Source organism: Myxine glutinosa, chromosome 4, assembly GCF_964187855.1.
Source record: "Myxine glutinosa chromosome 4, kmMyxGlut1.1, whole genome shotgun sequence".
Taxonomy (NCBI): domain Eukaryota; kingdom Metazoa; phylum Chordata; class Myxini; order Myxiniformes; family Myxinidae; genus Myxine; species Myxine glutinosa.
The window spans coordinates 31,384,093-31,408,482 of NC_136264.1; the positions used below are offsets into that span (position 1 = coordinate 31,384,093).

Genomic DNA, 24,390 nt, shown 5'->3' on the forward strand with positions numbered 1-24,390 from the left:
TCTTTGTCAAATTTCCGCTGCGTGTTTTGTTGTGTATGTGTTATTGTGTGTTTCTATTTGGTTTTGGTTTTGTAGTTGTTGCAAATTTGTGTGTAATTAGTCGTTTCTTTGTCCGCGCCTCGTGCGGCCTGGTGTCTCGTGCGGCCTCCTCGTCTCGACTTGTGCCCCGCCCCCTATATTCTCGTTTGTTCTTTCACCTCTGCTCCTGCTTTCTCAAATCCACGTTCTCACTTAGAGACTTTTCCCAGATTGTTTTCATGGTTTTGTTTAAATATTTATTTAAATATGTTTAAACCGCAGCGGTGACCCCCCCCCCCCCCCCCCCCCCCAGGATTTCCATGTTTTAAACGTTTCCCAGTGTGTACCCTGGATAAGAATAGGTATGCCGTATCCCTGCGTGTCGTAGGAGGCGACTGAGAGGGTTGGCGTCAGGAAGGGCATCCGGCCATAAAAAACATTGCCTCAAAAAGAGAACCATGACAATTACAACTACATATGGGCAGGGTATAGCCCGAAGTGGAGATCGGTTTCTGAGGTTTGGGACATGGAATGTAGGGACAATGACAGGGAGATCAGGAGAAGTGGTGGAAGTATTGGTCAGAAGAAGAGTGGACATATGTTGTGTGCAAGAGACGAGATGGAAGGGAAGTGGTGTGAGAATGGTGAAGGGTAGGCAGGGACAGAAATACAAGTTTGTGTGGCAAGGGTGCCTGGAGGGCGTGAATGGTGTTGGTGTCCTGTTTTCTGAGGAGTTTGTAGACAGTGTGGTGAGTGTGACTAGAGTGAGTGATAGGTTGATGATGGTGAAAATGATGATTGGAAAGCTCTTGGTGAACGTCATCTCGGGATATGCTCCGCAGGTTGGTCGGAGCGATGAAGAGAAGGACAAGTTCTGGTGTGCGATAGAGAAGCTGATGGAAAACGTGAAAGCTGAGGAAGTTGTTGTGGTAGGAGGAGACCTAAATGGACATGTGGGAAGGAGTATGGATGGTTTTGACAGAGTTCATGGGGGTTACGGATATGGTGTGAGAAATGGAGAAGGTGAATGGATTTTGGAGTTTGCTGATGGAGCTGATTTGTTGATTTGTAATACACAGTTCCAGAAAGAGGATAATAAGCTTGTTACATACACGTCAGGTGGGTCGACGACAACCGTTGACTACCTGATGGTGCGTAGGCGAGATAGGGGGCACCTCCGAGACACAAAGGTAATCCCGGGGGAGGAGGCTGTTTCACAGCACCACTTGGTTGTCTGCGACGTAAGGGTGAAAGGTACGAGGAGAGCTCGGCGGGTGAAGTACCAACCGAGAATGAAGGTGTGGAGGTTGAAAGAGGTGACAGTAAGGGAGGCATTAAAAGAGAGGCTGAGTAGGGTCGAGGATGATGTGGTTGAGCTTGAAAGTGGTTGGATGTCAATGAAAGCTAGTCTGTTGGGAGCCGTTGGTGAGGTATGTGGATGGACAAAAGGACCACCGAGGCACTCGGAAACATGGTGGTGGGATGATGAAGTTGGAAAGAGGATTGACGAGAAGAGGAAGAAGTTCAAGGAGTGGCAGAAGGCGAAGGGTACGGGAGCAGAAACAGCAGAGCATGAAAGTTATAAGGCAGCCAGGAAGGCTGCAAAGAAAGAGGTAGCAAAGGCGCAGGAGACATGTAGGAAAATGTTCGGAGAACGCTTGGATTCGGAAGAGGGTCAGAGAGCGGTATTCAGGATTGCAAAGCAGATCGCGAAAGAGAGGTGTGATGTGATGGGGGTGAGCTGCTTGAAGGATGAAGTGGGACAAATCGTTGTCGACCCAGATGGAATTAAAGGAAGATGGAAAATATATATGGAAATGCTGTTGAATACAGAGAATGAATGGGATGGCAACATAGAGAGTAACCCAGTTTTAGGACCGGCAGAGAAGATAACTGAGAAGGAAGTTGAGGAAGCGATAAAAGCAATGAAGGGTAGAAAAGCGGGAGGGCCGACGGGAGTTGTGGGAGATATGTTGAAGGCAGCAGGAAGTTGGGGTGTGAAGAGAATGACAGAGATCTGTAATCTGGTGGTGAAAGAAGGCCGCATTCCAGTGGATTGGGAACTGAGTACCCTCGTCCCTCTATACAAGGGGAAAGGTGACCCTCTGGAGTGTGGCTCGTACCGAGCGATAAAGTTATTGGAGCATGGAATGAAGGTATTGGAAAGGGTGTTGGAGAGGAGGATAAGGAAAAAAGTGAAGATCGACGAAATGCAGTTTGGATTTATGCCAGGAAGAGGAACGACAGACGCGCTTTTCATTGTGAGGCAGTTGCAGGAGAAGTACATGGAGAAGAGGAAGAAGTTGTTTCTTGGGTTTGTTGATCTGGAGAAAGCATTCGATCGGGTTCCACGCAAAGTATTGACATGGGCATTGAGGAAGTGAGGAGTGGAGGAATGGTTGATCAGAGTAGTGATGGCAATGTACAAAAGAGCACGCACAGCTGTAAGGACGAAGGACGGGAACAGTGGTGAGTTTGAGGTGAAGGTGGGAGTGCATCAGGGGTCGGTACTAAGTCCACTACTATTTGTAGCTGTGATGGAGGTGCTGGCTCAGAACGTAAAGGAGGGTTTACCGTGGGAGTTGTTGTATGCAGATGATCTGGTGTTGATTGCGGAAAGTATGGATGGACTTAAGGAAAAGATGAACACGTGGAAGGAATGTATGGAGACAAAAGGTCTGAAGGTGAATATCGGAAAGACGAAGGTGATGGCAAGTGGTAAAGCATGTGGTGAGGTGGAAAGAACTGGGAAGTGGCCCTGTGCTGTGTGTAGGAAGGGTGTCGGAGTGAACTCCATTCAGTGTACAATGTGCGCTGAGTGGGTTCATCAAAAATGTAGTGGTCTGAGAGGGTCATTAACCAGTGTGGCAGCTACATTCAAATGTAAGGTGTGCACAGAGTGAGCTGCAGATGGAGGAAATGTTGAGTTGGATCTTGGAGACGGTGTGAAGCTGGAAGGTGTGAAAACATTTTGCTACCTCGGAGACATGCTGAATGGAGAAGGTGGATCAGACTCGGCAACGGTTGCTCGAGTGAGATGTGCATGGAAGAAGTTTCGGGAATTGAGTGGCGTGCTGATGATGAGGGGAGTGTCGTTGAAGCTGAAGGGAAAGGTGTATGCTGCATGTGTGAGAAGTGTTATGATTTATGGGAGCGAGACATGGGTAATGAACGTAGAGCAGCAACGAAGGTTGGAAAGGGTGGAAATGCGAATGGTTCGACGGATGTGCGGAGTATCGTTGAGAGAGAGGAAGACAAATGATAAATTGCGAAAGATGATGGGAATAGAGCCTGTGATTGATGCTGTGAAGAGGAACAGGTTGAGATGGTTTGGTCATGTGTTGAGGAAGGATGAAAGTGACTGGTTGAGAAGAGTGATGGAAATGAATGTAGAAGGAAGTAGAAGACGGGGAAGACCGAGAAAGACTTGGCTAAAGATGGTGGAAGAAGAAATGCGGGCAAGGGGGTTAACAAGGAGAGATGCAGAAAATAGGGCAAAATGGAGAAGATTGTCATGGGGACCGCAAGGCTAACCACGCTCTAGCAGGGAAAATGGCCTTTAAAATGCATGTTGTTGTTGTTTGTTTGTTGTTGAAGTGTGCGGCGTCACCATGCCTAGATCAAAAGAGCTCTCTGAGGCCTTCAGAAAGAAGGTTATAGATGCCTACGAGTCTGGGAAGGGATTTAAAAAGATCTCCAAACAATTTGAAATCAATCATTCGACTGTCCGGAAGATCATCTACAAGTGGAGAAGATTCCAAACAACTGCCAACTTGTTCAGGCCAGGCCGCCCCAGCAAGTTCAGCCCGAGAGCAGACCGCAAGATGCTGAAATAAGTCTCTAAGAACCCCAGAATGTCATCACGGGACCTACAGGTAGCTCTTGCCACTGTTGATGTCAAAGTGCACAAGTCTACCATTAGAAAGAGGCTGCACAAATTTGATCTACATGGGAGGTGTGCCAGGAGGAAACCTTTGCTGTCCAGAAAGAACATCAGGGCAAGACTAAAGTTTGCCAAGGAACACCTAGGCAAAGACCAGCACTTCTGGAACAATGTGCTCTGAACAGATGAGTCAAAGGTAGAGCTATTTGGCCACAGTACCAGAAGACATGTTTGGCGAAAACTAAAGACAGCATTTGACCACAAGAACCTAATACCAACTGTAAAGCATGGTGGTGGAAATATTATGGTTTGGGGCAGCTTTGCTGCATCAGGGCCTGGGCAGATCACCATCATAGAGTCCACTATGAATTCTTCATTGTACCAGAGGGTGCTTGAGGATAATGTGAAGCCATCTGTCAGAAAGTTGAAGCTCAACCGAAGGTGGACCTTGCAACATGACAATGACCCTAAATATACCAGTAAATCCACCAAGGAATGGCTGAAAAGAAAGAAATGGAGGGTTCTGGAATGGCCAAGTCAAAGCCCGGATCGAAATCCCATCGAGATGTTGTGGGTGGGATTTGAAACGAGCTGTGCATGCAAGAAACCCCTCAAACATCGCACAGCTGAAAGAATTCTGCATGGAGGAGTGGGAAAAATTTCTCCCAGTCGATGTCAGAGACTGATAGACAGTTATAAGAAACGCCTACTTGAGGTTGTTTCTGCCAAAGGGGGCAATACCACCTATTAGAGCCAAGGGTGTACTTACTTTTTCCACATGTGAAATTTGCATTTATGTTTATTTAAATTATACAATGGACTACAAAATGTAAATGTTTCATGACATTTGTTATGTTATATCACCTTTATCTATCAATATTGTTGAAATGAAGATCAAATAGCTGTATGTTGAAATATGTTGAAAAAGTCAAAACTTTACATGGGGTGTACTTACTTTTTCACGTGACTGTATGTGTATATATATATATATATATATATATATATATATATATATATATATATATATATATATATATATATATATATATATATATATTGTTATGGATCTCTCCGTCGGCCTTTTTCCCCTTAAGAAGGGGGGATTAATCCGCTTGTTTATGACTGACCGACGCGAGTCCTGAAGTTGTGCAGCTCCCTCCAGGGAGGCAGGTGAGCAACCCCGTTCGCGACCGCAGACAAGATGTTAATTGTCGAGCGGATTAGCAGCCGCGGCACAAACCATTAGCAAGTAACTGACCCGATTCTTAACGTTGGCCAAATCGTGCCACAGGTGTTCAATGATGGAAACCTCTAAGACGAACAGATGTGAAGAAGAAGAAGGCAAAAGTAGGAAGAACAAATATGATTTATTTCTCACTATTATGTACACAATCAAAAGTAACCAAGGAGAAGGAAAGATACGAAAATAAAGACAGAAAGATGGAAGGACCAGAAGACACAGTGCAATTTCTAGCTTATACAGACTTACTTATACCCCAGGACAACATAAAAGACGGACGACAATCAGACTTAGACAGGGGGATGATGATCGGGATGAATGGCACGAATGGCTGGAAGGGGAAGAAGGTTCAGGTTGGAGCTTGCTCCCGCACGGGACGTCGGGCTCGACCTCGATGGCCACCGATCCCACAGCAATCGGTTCCCGCGTAGCAGCGGGTCGAAGCTGCGTGTCACAGGGGGGCTGGACTACGGAGGTCTCACTTGCGGTGGTCCCGAAGCTGCGGTTTGTTCACTCAACGCCGCCGCTCCTCCTCCACTGGGCTCAACTCCACTCTCGGTGGACTGCTTTTTGGTGAACTATTACGCGCTTTTTATCTGCTCGTGGGGCTTCCTCGGTTATCTGCTTAAGCAGTCCCTCCAAACTTCCTTTTATAAGGCGCGTGGCGATCAAGCCGCCGGCCTTTTAGAAACGCCCATCGGTGAGCTCGCCTCGGCCTGGATTGGTCGCGAGGGCTCACCGATCCCGCCCCCTTGATGAGGCGTTGGCAAAGCCACGCCTTGTTCCTGGCGCTTGGTTGACTCCTCCCACCTTCTTCTCCGAGTTAGAGCACATTGCAATGGCGGCGAATGCAGTTGGCAATAGAGGCTTTGAGGGAATGAAAGGGAATCTATCTTATTTCAATTCGGTGCAATGCAGAGTCAATTAATGGGAGACACAGCCTTAAACTAATACACATAATAAGGAAATAACTATTTAGAAGGGTATATGGTGGTCTACGTGTATGTATATGGATTAACTAGGAGGACGACCTTTGACCTTTACACACCAAACGTAGATATTTACAAGAAATCATTACACTACTCAGGGTCATATTTACAACAATAAAAAAACACAGGATTCTCAAATCCGCAACAATATATATATATATATATATATATATATATATATATATATATATATATATATATTGTTACGGACACGGCTTAAGATGTTATGATGGGCCGAGCGGAATGGCCGCCGTGTTCGCACAGTTTACCCGATTCTTCCCCAACTTACCCGATTCTTCCCCAACTTACCCGATTCCACCCGACGTTGACCAAATCGCGCGATGCTAAATCAATGAAGGAAAGGACACAACGGCTGGGATAAATGAAACGACACAATGGGGTACAGTTCTCAAGACCTCCGGAGGAGGATATAATTGGTGGTGCAGAAAAGGGGTAGATTACAAGGCAAGAGGTAAAGCACAGAAAAGATGGGCACTTAGACACAATCTTATCTATCCCAGACAGACCACAGACAAACGGAACAAGACTGACTTACACAGGGATTGATGGCAGGGAAGGACAGGCAGTCGATAGCACAAGGTGCACCTTGGCTCAGGGGCAGAATCAAGCACGGTCCGGTCCAGAGATGCGGGGAGGTATTGCAGCGCTCGGAGGTGGCGTCTTCTCTCTCCAAGCTGAGGGCGCATCTGACGTCACCTCCCTCTTCCTGCGCATGCTCAGCGGGGAGTGACACGCCCTCGGCTCGTTAGCTCCGCCCCAGATGGGATCGGTCCGCCGCTTCTATTGGGTGCGGGGGGTTACCGGGCTCCGCCCTTGACGAGGAGCTGACAGCGAGCCCCTACGTGGTAACCCCGTCGAGCACATGCTCAATGGCGGCTAACCAAGCCGGAGTGAGGACGCGCACTCCCCGCGCTGCCGCCGTTGTTGTTGCTGTTGTTGTTGTTGTTGCTGAACTGTGAGGAAGAGCTGCGGGGAGGTATTGGGAGGTCCTAAACTTCCTAACGGTGCCATACAATCACATTCTGGTGCAACGAAGAGTCAGAATTAATGGAAACGAGTCCTTAACTGACATAGACTAAGAATAACTAGCAAGATGTCCTATAGTTGTCTACGTGAGATGCGGTGGACCTGGATGCGACATTTAATGGGGGAAATAGGGGGAGGTCGGGTCTACAGAGTGTTGTTTACAGAAAATGGGACTAGGGAATGGGGGATTGGGGATAGTTGGGAAGGATGGAGGAAATAGGGGAATATTTACAAGCGGATATGGATGGATGCCAATCTCATATCCGCAACATTGCACCCTTCTCTACCTCGGGGCGTCCCGACCCGATAAATTTTTACCTACGTTAGTGTGGCACTCAGATGTAGTTCCCTCTACTATTAACTCAACCCTGAGTGCGACAGTTTTACAGATGTTCACAAATGAGTAAATATGTCCCCCTGCGACGTTGCACCCTTCTCCTAACAGAAACACACCCACAGGATAACCGAATCGCGGAAAGAATCCTCAAACTAAACATACAGCCGGTAGGGAGCATCATTTATACAAGACTACACTGATATTTACACTACGATCCAGGACCTGTTCTTTGAGGAACACATGCAGATGTTATGCATAGAGAGAGAGCACGCATGCCAGCATCGATACACCAACCCACGAGTGCCCTGTGGCTCTACGGCCTTTAATAATGTGCAGAGCACCCCATCCAAGCACCAAAAGCACCAACCCCATACACACAGTCAGCACCATCCGGTGCACCAATAAAGTGTTCATAAAAAATGCACAATCAAGTGTCCATGGTCACCGGTGGTGTCGCAGCCGGCCGATGTTCTGCCGCTGGTCTTGTCTTCCTGGAGTGCACTTGGCCTTCTGGCTTCTTTAAAAATAAAGAAAGGCGCCAACCGCGTCCATTTCTAAATTGTGGCCATCAGGGGGGCCAACTATAAGTGGTTCACCTGTATGGCATAGGTGCCACGTTGACCCAGAGGTCCATCAACGGGTGGTGCTTGCCCGCAAAAGAACTGCGGTCCATGGTGGGCGGCCACAAAAATTGCGGTCCATATGGTGTATCGATCCAGGCAGCAAGCAGCGAAAGTACAGGCCCACAACTGCGGAGCCAGCACCTCTCTCTCCTCTCTCTCTGCCCCAAAGCCAGATCCTCGGAGGTGGGAGACAAAAGAAAACAAGTGAGTAAGGTGGTAAGGGCGCAAAAGTGCACGCAATATAAGGTAATGCACACTGGGGGCACATGGGAACCAGGTGAGACAGGTACGTTCCTACCGTACGCCCCCCCCCCCCCCCCCACCAGGTAACCTACATTGCCCCTCCCTTACCCCTTACTGTATCCACAAAACACAACACTACCCATAAACATCTACTTTACACATCAACAACCGTCCCTACTGTCTTCCCCGTTCCTCCCATAAACCAAATTCGTCTTCTCTCCCTCCTAACCAATCAAATTTGCCATTTCCAACTCAACATCAAAATTTGCCATCTCCAATTCAACATCAAAATTTGCCATCACCAATTCATCATCAGTCCCTCCGAGGGAGGGAGAGATGGAATCACCCCAATGTCTCATCCACGTCGTGATGCGTCTCACAAATCCACACAGCAATTCTCCCTTCCTGCAACACAGAACAAAGGAACACAGGTGTGGAGTCATCATCACCACAGGTAAGTGGCTGCGTATGGTGCGACAGGTTCATCAATCCTAACTATTTCCTAAATGACTTTAACAACTTTACATTACCCGGGGTCTTTCCCTGCCAATCCATTGGCCAACTTACACTATGGGTTCTAAAAACCAATTCCCATTGACCAAACTGTGGTGCTTCTCAATTTGGGGTCTCACTCCCCCGATTCATCTCCCGGTGCCCTCGCACAATTTCTGGGCTGTGACGTGTAGCTCTCCCAGCAGGTCTACCCACCTGCACACCTCCACCACTGTAGTTGCCACCCGAGCTTACCTGCTCCTCATCCTAACCTAACTAACTGGGGAAGGCCCTCTCGCACTCTCACCCCCTCAGTGCCCTCTCTGGCACGGGCTGCCCGATCCACACCCGGGATCCTCAGGCACCCACTGACACTAACGGCTCCCAGAGCCCACCTGCGGCCTCACCTGGCCGACATCCTCACAGTGGTGGAGTGCCCAAACCAACTACACACACTAACAGGCTACACGCCCAGCCATTTCCACAACACTAATGCACCCATCCACAATACCATTCTGCAACCGCACCACAAATGCCAATATCCAACCACAATTTACCTATATCCTCTACCTAACACTTACACTACCCGCCCCGGGTACTCGTGAAAAGGGGTCCACTCTTCCCCCATCCACACCTTCGCACCATGCACACCACTCCGTACCACTTACTCCAACTCTCTCCACACCACTCATTCCAATACTCCATGTATTCCACACACCTGTACTTGCACACCTGTGCTCTCACACCTGGTGCCACCTGCACCCTTCTCTCCCCAAGCGCATTCGCGCTGATCCACAACACTCACTACTCATACACTGCTCCACACACCTGTCCAGTTCTCACACAGCAATCACACCTGTTCAATCACACCTGTTCAATCCTCAACCACACGGCATCATCTCATCTAACTACTCCCCTCTGAAACTTGCGCTTCCCAGTCGCCCCTTTAAACTATTGCGCTCCCTCGTCATTATAATCCACACTAATCTACCTGCGTCCCCCACTACAGGTATCAGTCACTATCTAAACCTTAACGTTACCTAATGTCATCTTCGCTAGATCCCTACACACAATATCCTAACCCACCCGGGCTAGTTTTCACTGCCATACACCCCATAATATATAGCGCATTTGCCCCCCACATGGGAAGGGTGGCAGGGATGCCACCATTACCCACCGGGCACATCGCTCATCAATCCCCCAGTCCTCTGGCACTAATAAGCCCCCCTTATTCAGAGGTACTGGGTCCCGCCTCGGCATCTAAAGCCGAGGCAATCCACGGGGGCGCCTGCTCGCCGGTGTAAGGCCTTCTAGTTTCCCGGGTTCTGGCGGGGGGGTGTCTGGGGTCGGCTAACCCGCTCCCCGCTGGGCGGAGTTAAGGACCTCAACCGCCGGGGATCATCCCGGCATGTGGCTCGACAGTGCCGCGCCAGGTGACCCAGACGGTTGCAGGCATAGCACCTCACCTGATAAGGTGCTTGTCTCCGGAATTCCAAATTTTCCCCCCTGAAGGTCCGAATTGGATTACCCGCTCGTGGTCCACCGCGGGCCACCTCCGGGGCCGCCTGCCATGGTCCAGGTCCCGCCAGGCGCTGGTCCACCAGCCTCCGGACCATGCCCGCCAGGTCAGGACTCACGTCGGGGGCGGGCCCCCTAAGGGGTCCGCCCTCCATCGGGGGTCCCACCTGGCGGACCGCCATTGCGTGACGCTCGCTCCCCCGGGCCAGGGGCCTCGCTGCTTCCCAACGGGCCGCAGCGTCAGCCGCCTGGCTCAGAGTCTGCGGGCGCCACATGGCGAGCTGTTGCCGGAGCTCAATATCCGGGAGGGCCTGGATAAAATGGTCCAGTGCCAGGCTTTCCCGGGAATCCGCTGCCATGCTAGCATGTGCGATCCCCACTGCGCGGCGAATGTCGTGGGCAAGTTCCCCGATGGCTTCCTGGGGCTTGCGTTTTCACAGCGCGAGCTGAGCTTTAACAAGCTCGCTCTGCTGTTCAATGCCGAATCGATTAATTAGGGCGTCGCGGAGGGCTGGCAGGGTGAGAGCACCCGGTGGTAATGCCGTCAGCACCTCCGCCGCCGCGCCGCGCAATGCGGCCACCAGGTGTACTCCACCTTCGTCCTCACCCCAACCGTTGCCCTTACACACACAGTCAAACTGCGCCAGGTACGCGCGTAGATCACTCTTGCCATCATACGGCGCGAGTGGGACCTTGTGGGACCACCTCGTATGCGAGTCGTTGCCCGCCTGCCGGACCCCGTGCGTCGCCCCTTGCGGGGTCAGCGCGGGGCCGAACCGGCCGGGCCCCCACAGTACATTACCCCCAAGGGGCTCCCGTGCCTCCCCTGTCCCTCTAAAAACTACCCCTGTTGGTGTCGATGCATGGGTCACACTTCCGCAACCCGCTACCCATTCCATACCACCACAACCTTGCTCACTCACACCTCGCACCTCTCCCATCACCGGACCCTCTCGCTCGCACCCTCGTTCCATACCCTCCGGACCAGCCATACACCTCACTCTTGGCCTCTCACGAACATCCGGGTCCATCTCGACCCCCAAGCTTATTAAATCACCTGGCGCATCATACGCACGACCATATTGGTCACCACTTACACCGGGTCCTCTTTCTCTTCGCTTCTCCTCCATCACCTGCGAATCCCTCATCCGGTTAATGAGCACATCATCACGATCCGAACACAGACTTTGGACCAATTCTTTTACTTCCTCCTTTATCTCTTTCTTATCCTCTCTCCGTCGCTTCTTAATTTCGCTCACCCCTTCTTCCACTTCTTCTAATTTCTGCTTCACCTCCTTCATCTCCTCGTGCGCCCCTTTAAGTTCTTCCTCTAACTCCACTTTATTTTTTTCTATGTGCTCCCACACCTCCCGCTCTTTAACCTCCATCACCTCTACCACCTTGTTCATTTTCCTCGTCAGGTCCTCATGTACCGTCTGACACTCTTTTTTAATTACCCCGACGTCCTTTTTCATCTCCTTCTGTGTCGATTTAAAACCCTCTATTACCGCTGTGTTCTTCTTTACCTGGTCCCCCAACTCCTTTTGTCCCACTGTCAGTTGTTCTACTCCCAGCGTCAACTCCTCTATACCCCCTTGCAATTTTACAGTCCCCTTTCTCACCTCCTTCTCCATGCGCTCCTTACAGTGCCTCACCTCCTCGCGCACTCCTCCGACCTCCTCACTCACACCTCTTCTGATCTCTTCTCCCATCACTTGCATCTCCTGCCCAGATGCCACCCTCATCTGCTCCATTTCCTCCCTGTGAGCATCCAATTTAGTTTCTACCCCCATTCTGACCCCCTCTATCTGCTGCCCCATTTTTTTAACTTCCCTTTCCGCTTGGTCCCTCATGTCCCTCAATTTGCCTTCCATACTGTTTTCTAACCCCTCTAACCCCTTTTGCATCCCTTCCATTTGATTCTCTTGAGCGGCCATTCTGTTTTCTACCCCCATTAACCCCTCCTGTATTTCCCCTAATCTATTGTCTAATCCCTCTATTCTACTCCCTAATCCTCCGATCTGGGCCCCCATCCTTTGTTCTCACCCCTCACCGGTACCCCTCGCTTCGTCCCTCATTACCCCCATTTGGCCCTCCAATCGCTCACCCAATCGCTCACTATCAGCCCTCATTTGCTCACTATTAGCCCTCATATCGTCCTTCTGCAGGTTGAGGGACGCCTGCATTTGTACCATAAATTGCTCCATGAGGGCCTGCATTTGGGCCATCCCTCCCACTTGTGCAGCGGGTGTGGCCGCCGTAGCAATGTGCGAGGCACCATTTTGCGAACCTGCCGCCCTCACTGCTTCGCTCTCCTCATGTCCCTCAATTTGGTCCTGGATCGACCCTGCCTCACTCTCCTCTACCGGAACCCAGCCGTCTTGATCTGCCATAGCGCGACTTTCAAAATTCGGGTTTTTATTTTACAACAAAACAAATTTCGGTCACTTGTAATTTTGAGCGCGTTAAGCGCGCTTCGGGTCCGATCTCACTCCTCGACACCAATTGTTACGGACACGGCTTAAGATGTTATGATGGGCCGAGCGGAATGGCCGCCGTGTTCGCACAGTTTACCCGATTCTTCCCCAACTTACCCGATTCTTCCCCAACTTACCCGATTCCACCCGACGTTGACCAAATCGCGCTATGCTAAATCAATGAAGGAAAGGACACAACGGCTGGGATAAATGAAACGACACAAGGGGTACAGTTCTCAAGACCTCTGGAGGAGGATATAATTGGTGGTGCAGAAAAGGGGTAGATTACAAGGCAAGAGGTAAAGCACAGAAAAGATGGGCACTTAGACACAATCTTATCTATCCCAGACAGACCACAGACAAACGGAACAAGACTGACTTACACAGGGATTGATGGCAGGGAAGGACAGGCAGTCGATAGCACAAGGTGCACCTTGGCTCAGGGGCAGAATCAAGCACGGTCCGGTCCAGAGATGCGGGGAGGTATTGCAGCGCTCGGAGGTGGCGTCTTCTCTCTCCAAGCTGAGGGCGCATCTGACGTCACCTCCCTCTTCCTGCGCATGCTCAGCGGGGAGTGACACGCCCTCGGCTCGTTAGCTCCGCCCCAGATGGGATCGGTCCGCCACTTCTATTGGGTGCGGGGGGTTACCGGGCTCCGCCCTTGACGAGGAGCTGACAGCGAGCCCCTACGTGGTAACCCCGTCGAGCACATGCTCAATGGCGGCTAACCAAGCCGGAGTGAGGACGCGCACTCCCCGCGCCGCCGCCGTTGTTGTTGCTGTTGTTGTTGTTGTTGCTGAACCGTGAGGAAGAGCTGCGGGGAGGTATTGGGAGGTCCTAAACTTCCTAACGGTGCCATACAATCACATTCTGGTGCAATGAAGAGTCAGAATTAATGGAAACGAGTCCTTAACTGACATAGACTAAGAATAACTAGCAAGATGTCCTATAGTTGTCTACGTGAGATGCGGTGGACCTGGATGCGACATTTAATGGGGGAAATAGGGGGAGGTCGGGTCTACAGAGTGTTGTTTACAGAAAATGGGACTAGGGAATGGGGGATTGGGGATAGTTGGGAAGGATGGAGGAAATAGGGGAATATTTACAAGCGGATATGGATGGATGCCAATCTCATATCCGCAACAATATTATATATATATATATATACAGTATATATATATATATATATATATATATATATATATATATATATATATATATATATATATATATATATATATATATATATATATATATATATATATATATATATATATATATACAGACTTGGCATTTAATATGGAATTTTTTTTTTGTGGGGGTGAACTTACTTTTCAAGATGTCTTGGAACCAAAAGTTCATTGGAATTATGTTGAAATTATTCTAGTTTTTTTAATGTGACCTTTAAAAGAAACAAAAACCACATTTGACATTTCGAAACAAATAAATTGATCCTTGAAAGTGATGTAAACTGATATCGAACTCGATTCATGGACATGACTGTGTTGAACTTCTGTACGTTTACCAGAAGTATCTCTTTATTTTGCACATTAGCCAAAAAATTTTTTAACAAAAACAAAAGTTAAATTATGACTGGGATTACGGACAGTCAAATTACAGTTCAGTACTTCGTGTAACCCCCACGAGCATTCAGGAGAGCACGTACACGTTGAGGCATGCTGTTCACGAGATTTGCCAAGGTTTGGACAGGAATCGCTTGCCATGCAGTGACAATAGCCTGCTGCAATTCACGCACAGAGGTAAGCTGCTGGTCCAAGTGGTCGATTTGACGCGTTAATTCTGCCCACAAGTTCTCTATCGGATTCATATCCGGGGACATGGCAGGCCACTCCATATGCTCTGCACTATGGTCAGAAAGAAAGTGTTGGATCATGCGAGCATGATGAGGCCGTGCATTGTCATCTTGGAAGACAAAGTTTCCTCGAAAGGCTGCACGAGCAAATGGAAGTAATGTTTCTTCCAGAATGGCCCTGTACTTGAACTGGTTCAGGTTTCCATTCAGAACAACCAGGTCAGTTTTGCCCCCTGCATGAAAAGCAGCCAAAACGGTCACCCCACCACCTCCAGCTTGGACTCTTGGCACTATACAATCTTTGTTGTAGGCTTCATGCACTTGTCTGTGCACTCGGACGCAGACATCTTGACGATAGACCAGAAATCTAGACTCGTCACTGAAGATCACGTGATTCCAGTGCCCTGGCTGCCATTGACGGTGCTCTCTGGCCCACTGCAATCGGCGCTGGCGGTGGAGTCTGGTCAGGCGTGGCTTTCTCAGGGGACGCCTGGCACGATAGCCTGCTTGAACCAGTCATTGGTTGACCAGCCTTCTGGATACAGGCACATTTGTCAGTTGCTGCCACTCAGCCCTAAGCCGATTAGCTGACTTGGTACGGCCATTGCGGCCTAACCGGTGCAGCTGGCGATCATCCCTCCTTGTTGTTCTGCGGGGACGTCCTGGCCTCGGTATTGGAGTAGGTACACCCCTCTGAGCATTTCGTTTCAGGATCTTTGACACCTGACCTTGAGTGATGCCATACTGCCGAACAATAGCACGCTGTTTCATGCCAGAATTTCGTAAAGCCACCACTCCATGACAAACAGCATTGTCGAGTTGACGGACCATCTCCAGAGGAAACGGCAATAACTTTTGGAGACGTGCAGCAGTTGTTTTCCACTAATACAGAACGCAACAACCCTTGTATACCCGACTGTGAAGCCAATCATCAAATGCACCTGTCCGTACATTTTGCCACGCCACCTGTGATATAATCCTGTTGTTGACTTCTTGCTGCGACAGACAATCAGTGACATGGTTCTTTTAACAAATAAATCACCAAAGTGTGAAAGAAACTCACCAGATTGATATACTGAGTTAAGAAAGTAAACCCAAGTCAAGAAAGAAAAAAAAATACCATATTAAATGCCAAGTCTGTATATACATATATAATGTTTTAGACCTCCTAACTTGATGGAAAAGTGAGGAACCAATCACGTCCCATACAGCTGAAGCTGCGTGGTCTGTGAGCAGAAATGGTCATCTGCCACACTAGCACATTGCCTCTGCCTCACTGCCCATAAACCAGGAGGTGTGGTTGCGGTTGGGCGTAATAATAAACAAGCCCTTCCGGGCCGATAAATGCACCACGGAATTGCAGAGGCTAAAAGTGAATCTGAGGCTAAAAGAGAATGTGAGGTTCAAACTGATTGGGGGTTGGAGGGTAGTTGGCAATTCACCAGGGTGATTCGCATTGAGTAGAAGGGCAGTCAGCAGAGTGCAGAGCAGAGTGCTACGTAAACGTTGGGATGCACAGCCTACGCAAGCAAGTTGAGTAACAAGTACCACCCAAACGAGCTTTCTTCACCTCCCCACCCCTTCCCCCCTTTCTTCCTCCACCCTTCTACAACCCGCCCCCCCCCCCCCCCCCCACTCCCTCAGACAACTACTCGCCGCCCCATGCTGCGCCAACCCAGCGCCTAACAGACAAGCCTAGTATCTCTAACTCCCCAACATCTTTCTTTCTTTCTTTCCCATTTGTCTTGTATCCCGATACGAGTCTGGTGTGGTTAAGAGTTAATTTTAAGATAGCGTATTCATTCAGAGTAAGCAATTCAACGGTTTCCACCATCTTTTTAATCACCATTGATTATTGTGCTATCCTCCCCTGTTATCATTAAATTATCCATATTTTTATACCCCCATTGCTGTGGTTTGGGTCTCGATTAGACCTCTCAGATGATTGAATTATCGAATAGAATATCATAAGTGCACCAATATTTTGGACCACAAACCAAATTAAACAACTGACAAATGGCAAAAAGATTATACCTCATATTACATGGACAAGGAGATTACAACAGTTACCCTCTCATTCACATCACCAACTTCTTCTTTTTTTTTCTATCCATGATCTAAGCCGATGGAAAAGCGAGGTGACAGAAGGGAAAAAGGCAATGTACTGAGAGTGGGGTAGTGGGGCAACAGTTAGACACAAGTTAAGGGAAAGAATGAACAAGAAAGAGGAGAGAAAGAAGGGAAGGAAGCACTGTAACCCGCAACTAAAAAGGTTGGGTTAGGTAGAGTTATTGGGGTTAGTAAAGATCACACGTAGCAACAGAGGATGAAATGAGATGGTGGCACATCACTTGCTTGAAGCCCTGGAGGGAAGACTGCAATAGAGGCGATTGAAAGGTGCGATATAACATGTCTTTTTTTATATTTTCACCAACGATGTGTATTTTATGTGTCCGAATTTATGCAGGAGTCTGTACATATGTATATTCCATGATGAATGACATTTGGAGACGCAGGTATCAGGTGACATACAAGCACGTGACAGGGCTCGTGCCAGCCCAAGAGATGTTTGGAAAGCGATGCCACCTTCTAAGGAAGGCACTTAAGCCACGACAATAAGTTTCCATGATGCTCGAAGAGCCAAATGATTTCCGTGATGAATTAGACAAATTAGCATAGAGGACAGACTTTATTCTGTCCTTTTAGAAAAAGAGGCTTAGAAAAATTAATGTCTTTATTAAATAAATAAAAATCCATATACTGTGTGTCGTAAAGCAGAGGCAGCCACAGGCAAAGAACCCGGATGCCATACTCATACAAAAGGTTAGTGGGTGCATTTATCTGCAACTTCCTTCCCATAATTCCATGCAATTACAAGGTTGTCTTGGTCGATCTGCTGAAAACCGCCACAATATGAATAACGTAGAACCAGATCAAACTAATATGGAACACTGTTTGGATGGAAAGATGTCATCAAGTTATTTTTTAAAAACATTTAGCGGGGGGCCTCTGGTCCAACATTTATCACAGAATATTACGGAGAGAAGGGGGTTTAAATTTGATGAAAGATGCAAATGCAGAGAGAACATTTTGAATGGCCTCCAAGATTTGCACAGGAACAAGCGTTACGCCTAGGTCCCCCGTCGGTGAAGTGATGTGACTTGACAAAGTGGAAGACGCAAGGCGGCCATCTTGGATTTTGACGTGGCGACCCAATTTTCAATAGCGTTCTCCCTTATGCGTAGATACACCCACACACCAGATTAGAAGTTAGTAGTTCGTTTATTTTTCAAGATATTTCACTCACAAGGTTCAGACATATATATGGTGGCGGCCATCTTGGATTTTGACGTGGCGACCCAATTTTCAATAGCGTTCTCCCTTATGCGTAGATACACCCACACACCAGATTAGAAGTTAGTAGTTCGTTTATTTTTCAAGATATTTCACTCACAAGGTTCAGACATATATATGGTGGCGGCCATCTTGGATTTTGACGTGGCGACCCAATTTTCAATAGCCTTCTTCCTTATGCCTAGATACACCCACACACCAGATTAGAAGTTGGTACTTTGCTTATTTTTCAAGATATTCCGCTCACAAGGTTCAGACATACATGGCGGCGGCCATCTTGGATTTTGACGTGGCGACCCAATTTTCAATAGCCTTCTTCCTTATGCGTAGATACACCCACACACCAGATTAGAAGTTCGTAGTTCGTTTATTTTTCAAGATATTTCGCTCACAAGGTTCAGACATATATATGGTGGCGGCCATCTTGGATTTTGACGTGGCGACCCAATTTTCAATAGCGTTCTTCCTTGTGCCTAGATACACCCACACACCAGATTAGAAGTTGGTATTTCGCTTATTTTTCAAGATATTCCGCTCACAAGGTTCAGACATACATGGCGGCGGCCATCTTGGATTTTGACGTGGCGACCCAATTTTCAATAGCGTTCTTCCTTATGCCTAGATACACCCACACACCAGATTAGAAGTTGGTACTTCGCTTATTTTTCAAGATATTCCGCTCACAAGGTTCAGATATATATATGGTGGCAGCCATCTTGGATTTTGACGTGGCGACCCAATTTTCAATAGCGTTCTTCCTTATGCCTAGATACACCCACACACCAGATTAGAAGTTGGTACTTCGCTTATTTTTCAAGATATTCTGCTCACAAGGTTCAGACATACATGGCGGTGGCCATCTTGGATTTTGACGTGGGTTGCACCCACACACCAAATTAGAATTCGGTCCTTCGCTTACGCACGCACGTATGCATGCATGCACGCACGTCCACACGCACGCACGGACGGATGCACACACGGACGGAGGGGAAAACCATAGTCCCCCTTTCGCTCCGCGGTGCGACGGGGGACAAAAATGAGAACTGGGCAACTCCCAATTGTGAAGCAGTGCAGATGACTGTCTGAGGAATGGCAGAGGAAATGTGTCTGATGGAAGACAACAGACAACAATCAGTGTGAGGGTCTTGGGAGATCATAGTGATACAGAGTCAAATCCAAATACAAGTTAATCAAAGCATCAGCACAGGGCACGATGGTGGAATTGCAAGCATGGTTCAGGAAGTGGCATTTCCAAGATGGCGGCATCCCTAGTGAAAACCCGTGTATCAGCAAGCATGGGCAAATGACAGCCTGACCTCAAATCTTGGAGTCAACAATAGCAGTGATGCTACTTACAGACACAACACCATCTAAATATTGCTTTGGAAAAACTGGCATTCATTCATCCAGCAATATCACTGCAGTTGATCATTGGTGGGGAGAACAGTGAAGGCCCCAATTGCAGCTGCTTTTGATCTTTCTATGGCAATGGTTCCCGGTAAGTGTCCCAAAAATGCTTTTTGCTCTGTCTTATTTGCGAAGCTCAAAATGCTTTTTTGCCCCAGCCCCTCTCCATCTCCTCCATCTCCTCCATCTCCTCTCCTGCACCACTAATGTTATCATTGTACTGATACTGGTCTCTCTCCAGTAATCTCACTAGCAATCCACAACTGCACTCTGCCATGATGTCTGTTATGCCCCACTGCCCCAAGCACACCGTTGGAACAAGTTTCTGGGTTTTTAAGGTAATCATTAGCATTGACCATTAAATTATGAATGACCCTCCCAATTGGTGCCTTTGGTGGTCCTTCGGGGAGTGTTCTTAGGGTGAGGCCTTGCAAAGTTAACTAACTCACTCTTATGGCTTGCGTCGACCTCATTTTGGACCAAATTTCCTTTTTATTCCTTTGAGAACCGGTTCAGCTTTCACGTCGTTGTTTCCTGGATCCAATGAAACTCAATACGAAACTACACTGTGACAATAAACTGCACAAACATTCTTACCTTACACAACCAAATAACTCCTTAGAAAACCATGACGTATCAAAAACTTATTTTCTACAAAACACAGAAAACATAGTGAGAAGTAGTTAAATAAATAATTTACATTAATTCGAAGGACATAAGCCTGGTGTTGGCTTAGCGGTTGGGGTGCGGCTTGGGATCCTTGAATCCTGGGTTCGAATCCTGGTCGATCGCTGAATTAACGCCAGGGTGGTTGACTCAACCTGTCATCATTCTGAGGTCGGCAAATTGAGTACCAGTTCATTGTTAATTCCTTGTGTGTTGCAAGAGGTGACCAACAGGGTTGGCGGCAGGAAGGGCATCCGGCTGTAAAACATTGCTTCAAAAAGGGGACCACGGTGCCTGAAAAAGGCCGACCCCTGCTCTGCGGGGAAAAATGGCCTCCAAAGGTGGTAAAAGGTAAAAAAAAATTAGGACATAACGACATAATTTAGGATAAACCTACAGGGTAAATGGATTCGAATATTGGGTCTCGGGACCATAAACTAAGTTCTCAGATGGGGAGCGCCAAATAGGCCAAGTCCAATGAAGGTATCCCAGTTCCTACCATCAATAAACACTATCTCCCGTGCATGAAGAGGCAAAAGGTCTGGATTGTAGAAATTACATTTTGATTTGTGTTGGTACTCCACTCTTTGGCGGTCGTACCGAGCAGGTTCTGTCTCTTTGGGGTTCGTACCGGGCAGGTTCTGTTCATACAAGGCAGATTTTCAGTTTCTGAAACAACCAGGCAAGCTCCGATGCAGACAGATCACCTATCGAAGGAGCTCAATGGAGGCGCATCACCATAAAATCAGCAACAATTTTCCATGGACTTAACTTGGGAATTGGACGAGTCAGCATCCAAAATCCGAGGTTAATGAGTCATTTCCATGATGCGGAGCACCGTTACAAAAGAAGGTTACAAAAGACGACGTAGCCAACAAATGACAATAAAGTTATCTCGTGTAGTTTTGAGATGACAACCAGTTGAAATTACTTATGGTTAAACCTTTGTCCATTTTGTTCGAATCATATTCAATATATCGGTCAAGGTATATGCTATGAACTTTAGATAACGACGTACTGCGTTTCTAAATGTTCAGTTTGTGTTACGTTGTGCAGACCTCACCATAGTATTACATCTCAGACTTGCTTTGCCATAAATTAAATAAGAATCGCACCCATGTCCGAAGGAATTTGTGCAGTTTGGCAGTATGTGTGAAATCCATGCAAGTTACAGGACTTCTAGATGCTGACAACTTTAGAACCCTGTAGAATTACCCTTTAGAACCCCTTTATAATGCTTTAGAATTACCCTTTAGAACGCTTTAGAATTACCCTTTAGAACCCCTTTATAATGCTTTAGAATTACCCTTTAGAACCCCTTTATAATGCTTGAGAATTACCCTTTAGAACACCTTTATAATGCTTCAGAATTACCCTTTAGAACCCCTTTATAATGCTTTAGAATTACCCTTTAGAACCCCTTTATAATGCTTTAGAATTACCCTTTAGAACCCCTTTATAATGCTTTAGAATTACCCTTTAGAACCCCTTTATAATGCTTTAGAATTACCCTTTAGAACCCCTTTATAATGCTTTAGAATTACCCTTTAGAACCCCTTTATAATGCTTTAGAATTACCCATTAAAACCCCTTTATAATGCTTTAGAATTACCCTTTAGAACCCCTTTATAATGCTTTAGAATTACCCTTTAGAACCCCTTTATAATGCTTTAGAATTACCCTTTAGAACCCCTTTATAATGCGTTAGAATTACCCTTTAGAACCCCTTTATAATGTGTTAGAATTACCCTTTAGAACCCCTTTATAATGCTTTAGAATTACCCTTTAGAACCCCTTTATAATGGGTTAGAATTACCCTTTAGAACCCCTTTATAATGCTTTAGAATTACCCTTTAGAACCCCTTTATAATGCTTTAGAATTACCCTTTAGAACCCCTTTATAATGCTTTAGAATTACCCTTTAGAACCCCTTTATAATGCGTTAGAATTACCCTTTAGAACCCCTTTAGAATGCTTTAGAATTACCCTTTAGAACGCTTTAGAATTACCCTTTAGAACCCTCTAGAATTACCCATTATAATTAAACAGTGGGTTGGAAAGGTTATTCCTCTTCATTTTTGGCAGAAGGAAGGACGGACATAGCCAAATATTGAAGCGGATTCACCGAATAAAAACTGCGTTACCGTTTTTTAGCTCACCTGGAACGAGGTTCGGGGAGCTTATGCGATGGCGCATCGTCCGTCCGTCTGTCCGTCCGTCTGTAAACACTTGCAACTTATTCTCCCAAACCGCTGAAGGGATTGTGACCAAACTTGGCACAAATGATATTTGTTATGTTGTGACTAAAGTTTGTTCACGGCATTAAAAAAAAATCTGGGTCTACTGGGATTACGGGGGGTCAAAGTGGATCCGGGTTTGACCCCCCAAAATAGGAATTTGCTTTCTTCTCTGAAACTACACACGAAATTTCTATGAAACTTCACCACAACCTTAATCACCCATGATGTATCAAAGTTTGTTCAAGGCATTAGAAAACCTGGGGTCTGAGGAGGTATACGGGGTTGGGTGAGGATGAGGGGGTTTGCCCCCCAAAATAGATATTTTTTGTTTGTTTAAAGTCTTATGATTATGTTAGTATGATTCTACATTCCTGCCCTGTGTTCTAGCAATCATTGAAATTGGTTTAAAATACCCTTAGTCAGTGCAGTGTACTGTTTATTCTACCAGGTGAGCGCCAGGGGTATTGCCCCTATGTTTATGATATAGAATAAGGCGAAAAAATTTAAACTGGTGGTCTTGTGAAGGTTCGGCTTAGTTATTTGTTTGTTTATTTATCTCAGGCTCAGGTGGAATTAATGTCCAGAGGAATTCCCGAGTTTAAGAAAACATGGAGTGGCGTGACAAAGAGTGCGACGCACACTCCGACAAATCTTCAGGTGAAACACAAGAAGGGGACGTTAAAAGTAGACAAAGAAATGGCAGTACATCCGCGGACGCGAGCGATATGAGCAGGTGAGCAGGTGCGCACGTGTGAGGAAGGACTCACCTGGCAGCTCATGCTGCGCTCGCGGTCACAACGCTCTTCCTCTGGCAGGGAGCGCACGGTAGCGCACACTCTATTAATATTATTGACACAGGTATAAACACACGTTCGAGAGAGGTTCAGGGACACAGATGGACGCTGTTAATGGACACGGAGCTAAACGAGGAACAACGTGAGGAGCCGCGGGAAAGGGTTTAACAAAGCCCGCGAACACAACGGCGCGGCGAGCGCGTTTAGGGCAAGCACAGGGGATCGGCCAAAGCATCACTGATGGAGCGGGGGAGGTGGAGGAGGCGGGGAATACGAGGAGGGGGCGGGGAAAAGGAGGAGGAGCAGGGAATACGAGGAGGAGCGGGGAATACGAGGAGGGGGCGGGGAATACGAGGAGGGGGCGGGGAATACGAGGAGGGGGCGGGGAATACGAGGAGGGGGCGGGGAATACGACGAGGAGGCGGGGAATACAAGGAGGGGCGGGGAATACGACGAGGAGGCGGGGAATACGAGGAGGGGGCGGGGAATACGAGGAGGGGGCGGGGAATACGAGGAGGGGGCGGGGAATACGAGGAGGGGGCGGGGAATACGAGGAGGGGGCGGGGAATACGAGGGGAGGCGGGGAATACGAGGGGAGGCGGGGAATACGAGGGGAGGGACTGGGAATTCGTGGGCGGAGCGTAAAATATAGCAATGGCTTCAGCACAAGACGGGTCGGTCGGTCGTTCCTTCTCTCCAGCGATAGTATTCCTGAGTTTATGCTTTGTTGATATTTATTTTTCTTGGTCTGTTTCTGAGCAGATAAAACATTACACAGTTTTAACGTGACTTATCTTGTAATTATCGTCATCTGATCTCATATCGGTTGAGTGATGAGTGAGTGAGTGATCATGGGATTGCAGGTACAAAGCAAAGTAAGAGCTTAAACATCAGAGCCGAGCCTTGGAGGCCATCTACAGGAGCGGGATGGGGAGGGGGAAGAGAGATTGTTTGGGGGATTGTGGGGGGTGGTGTACCGTGGCAGCACCTCCACTTAGCCCGCCTACTCTTCTGTATCCATCTTGTCCACCCCATGCATCCTCTCCTGCCCCCCATTGCTCCCCACACCCATTGTTTGTCCAAGTCTCCCTCTATCTTTGTCCCCTCTCTCTCTGCTGTTCCTTTTGTCCTGTTGTGTCCTGATCCGTTCAATGTACTAGTACTAGCTCTTCCATGAGCCTCGACTTTTGTCTATTAAATTAAATACAATGACATTATGTATCTGTGATAAATAAATAATCTCAGTGAA

The 24,390-nt window shown here is 47.7% G+C and overlaps 1 protein-coding gene across 1 annotated transcript in view; it reads right to left on the reverse strand.

Moving 5' to 3' along the window:
- LOC137414913 (protein dispatched homolog 3) overlaps positions 1-23,349 on the reverse strand; it is a 235,065-nt gene extending 211,716 nt beyond the window's left edge. Inside the window, exon 1 of the mRNA XM_078775200.1 lies at positions 23,115-23,349. The gene's annotated coding sequence lies outside the window, so the exon portion shown is untranslated. The remainder of the gene's footprint in view (positions 1-23,114) is intronic.
- Positions 23,350-24,390: the final 1,041 nt, after the last annotated feature.